Source organism: Leptodactylus fuscus, chromosome 5, assembly GCF_031893055.1.
Source record: "Leptodactylus fuscus isolate aLepFus1 chromosome 5, aLepFus1.hap2, whole genome shotgun sequence".
NCBI lineage: Eukaryota > Metazoa > Chordata > Amphibia > Anura > Leptodactylidae > Leptodactylus > Leptodactylus fuscus.
This window is the reverse complement of record NC_134269.1, coordinates 152,532,741-152,536,844: the sequence shown is the minus strand read 5'-3', so window position 1 is coordinate 152,536,844 and position 4,104 is coordinate 152,532,741.

Here is a 4,104-nt window from a genome sequence, read left to right as displayed (position 1 = left end):
GAGAGAGGAACTGGGAGCGGCAGAGGATCTGTGCAGGTAAGCAGACACCAGGAGGGCTAAGCAGGTGGGTTTTTTTTTTTTAATCACTACACAACGTGAAGTCCAAAAATTGAAACAAGTTTTGGACTCCATGCTGTGTAGTGAATAGGATCGTTTTTAAAATCTGATTATTAAAAAAAAATCCCATTTACTTGCATTGGGATCAGAATTGGGATCGGGATAGGGTTTGAATGGAAAATGATGAGTAATCGGATTTTAAAAACGATCCTGAAATTTCAAGATCGGCTCAACCCTACTTTCTACTTTTTTTTTAACAGTATGCTTTCTCATAATTCCTTAAATTAAAAATAAAAGCAAAAATCTATCTATTTGCTATGTTGTTTACTATAAAAAAGCAGGATGTCTGAATAAAGAATAAGGGAAACAGCAGACCAAACTGTGCACTAGTAAAATTCTGAAAATAAAAAAAAAATTAAATAGTAAATAAGTTCACCTTGGTGGAAAAAAAGGAAACCTTCTCTAGTGCCACCTTTCTTAAGGTAAATCCCTATAGACCAATGTCTGGTTTTCTAGAAACATAGTAACTAGAGATGAGCGAACAGTGTTCTATCGAACACATGTTCGATCGGATATCAGGGTGTTCGCCATGTTCGAATCGAATCGAACACCGCGTGGTAAAGTGCGCCAAAATTCGATTCCCCTCCCACCTTCCCTGGCGCCTTTTTTGCACCAATAACAGCGCAGGGGAGGTGGGACAGGAACTACGACACCGGGGGCATTGAAAAAAATTGGAAAAAGTCATTGGCTGCCGAAATCAGATGACCTCCATTTTAGACGAATAGTGGATTTCAAATCCGGGTCATATGAGAATGTGAACTTTGTGACTATGAGACAGGGATAGCTGTACAGGCAGGGATAGCTAGGGATAACCTTTATTTAGGGGGGAATGTTATTAAAAATAACTTTTTGGGGCTCTATCGGGTGTGTAATTGTGATTTTTGTGAGATAAACTTTTTCCCATAGGGATGCATTGGCCAGCGCTGATTGGCCGAATTCCGTACTCTGGCCAATCAGTGCTGGCCAATGCATTCTATTAGCTTGATGAAGCAGAGTGTGCACAAGGGTTCAAGCGCACCCTCGGCTCTGATGTAGCAGAGCCGAGGCTGCACAAGGGTTCAAGCGCACCCTCGGCTCTGATGTAGGAGAGCCGAGGGTGCACTTGAACCCTTGTGCACCCTCAGCTCTGCTACATCAGAGCCGAGGGTGCGCTTGAACCCTTGTGCACACTCTGCTTCATCAAGCTAATAGAATGCATTGGCCAGCGCTGATTGGCCAATGTATTCTATTAGCCTGATGAAGTAGAGCTGAATGTGTGTGCTAAGCACACACATTCAGCTCTACTTCATCGGGCTAATAGAATGCATTGGCCAGCGCTGATTGGCCAGAGTACGGAACTCGACCAATCAGCGCTGGCTCTGCTGGAGGAGGCGGAGTCTAAGATCGCTCCACACCAGTCTCCATTCAGGTCCGACCTTAGACTCCGCCTCCTCCGGCAGAGCCAGCGCTGATTGGCCGAAGGCTGGCCAATGCATTCCTATGCGAATGCAGAGACTTAGCAGTGCTGAGTCAGTTTTGCTCAACTACACATCTGATGCACACTCGGCACTGCTACATCAGATGTAGCAATCTGATGTAGCAGAGCCGAGGGTGCACTAGAACCCCTGTGCAAACTCAGTTCACGCTAATAGAATGCATTGGCCAGCGCTGATTGGCCAATGCATTCTATTAGCCCGATGAAGTAGAGCTGAATGTGTGTGCTAAGCACACACATTCAGCACTGCTTCATCACGCCAATACAATGCATTAGCCAGTGCTGATTGGCCAGAGTACGGAATTCGGCCAATCAGCGCTGGCCAATGCATTCTATTAGCCCGATGAAGTAGAGCTGAATGTGTGTGCTAAGCACACACATTCAGCACTGCTTCATCACGCCAATACAATGCATTAGCCAGTGCTGATTGGCCAGAGTATGGAATTCGGCCAATCAGCGCTGGCTCTGCTGGAGTAGGCGGAGTCTAAGATCGCTCCACACCAGTCTCCATTCAGGTCCGACCTTAGACTCCGCCTCCTCCAGCAGAGCCAGCGCTGATTGGCCGAATTCCGTACTCTGGCCAATCAGCACTGGCTAATGCATTGTATTGGCGTGATGAAGCAGTGCTGAATGTGTGTGCTTAGCACACACATTCAGCTCTACTTCATCGGGCTAATAGAATGCATTGGCCAGCGCTGATTGGCCGAATTCCGTACTCTGGCCAATCAGCACTGGCTAATGCATTGTATTGGCGTGATGAAGCAGTGCTGAATGTGTGTGCTTAGCACACACATTCAGCTCTACTTCATCGGGCTAATAGAATGCATTGGCCAGCGCTGATTGGCCGAATTCCGTACTCTGGCCAATCAGCGCTGGCTCTGCTGGAGGAGGCGGAGTCTAAGATCGCTCCACACCAGTCTCCATTCAGGTCCGACCTTAGACTCCGCCTCCTCCAGCAGAGCCAGCGCTGATTGGCCGAATTCCGTACTCTGGCCAATCAGCACTGGCTAATGCATTGTATTGGCGTGATGAAGCAGTGCTGAATGTGTGTGCTTAGCACACACATTCAGCTCTACTTCATCGGGCTAATAGAATGCATTGGCCAGCGCTGATTGGCCGAATTCCGTACTCTGGCCAATCAGCACTGGCTAATGCATTGTATGGGCGTGATGAAGCAGTGCTGAATGTGTGTGCTTAGCACACACATTCAGCTCTACTTCATCGGGCTAATAGAATGCATTGGCCAGCGCTGATTGGCCAGAGTACGGAATTCGGCCAATCAGCGCTGGCTCTGCTGGAGGAGGCGGAGTCTAAGGTCGGACCTGAATGGAGACTGGTGTGGAGCGATCTTAGACTCCGCCTCCTCCAGCAGAGCCAGCGCTGATTGGTCGAGTTCCATACTCTGGCCAATCAGCACTGGCCAATGCATTTCTATGGGGAAAAGTTAGCTTGCGAAAATCGCAAACTGACAGGGATTTCCATGAAATAAAGTGACTTTTATGCCCCCAGACATGCTTCCCCTGCTGTCCCAGTGTCATTCCAGGGTGTTGGTATCATTTCCTGGGGTGTCATAGTGGACTTGGTGACCCTCCAGACACGAATTTGGGTTTCCCCCTTAACGAGTTTATGTTCCCCATAGACTATAATGGGGTTCGAAACCCATTCGAACACTCGAACAGTGAGCGGCTGTTCGAATCGAATTTCGAACCTCGAACATTTTAGTGTTCGCTCATCTCTAATAGTAACATGATTTGGGAATATAGCCAAACCAGAATACCGATTCCAAAGGTGAAAGAGATCCATCATCAGACAGCTCTATCGAGTTATTGATCTATAGGCAGCTCTCCTCTAAAAGGTGGCTCTACAGAAGTTTTTCCTTTTTTCTACCAAGGAGAACTTATTTGCAGATACTTTTCTCAGAATTCTTGGCATATCATGTATGGTCTGTGCATATTAAAAAGTGTCCTGCAGAGGCAGTCTTCATAGTACCATTTCTGACCAGAGACTTCTACTATTATAATAAAGGGTCCACTTTTGAGCAGTATTTTACAGATTTATGTAGATATAATAAAAAAACATATACAAACTTCAGTAACATTACAAATGCATTGCATTACTTATTTTACATAGGTTGCAGACTGTATTATAGTCCAGAACTGTATTCACAACTCTGTTGGTTGCTATTGGACATAGATACACCACTGAAAGCTTAACTGAGCTACTATTATGCAGTTGGATAGTGTGTTCAGTTATTACAGAACATTACCAATCAGAAGTATGGCCCCCAACGTCATGGCACATTTTACTACCAATTTCACATTTTACATCCAGGATTGTAAAACGTATTTTGTAAGACATCAATTGTAAGACATCGAATACATCTCACAATTGAGAGTCTGACTACATTTCATTTGAATTTTAACAACACATTGTATCAAATCCAAATATCTTTTTAGAAATGTAACTTATTGTTTTTTTTTTTCCTTTAAATGTAACAATACCGTATAATTTCA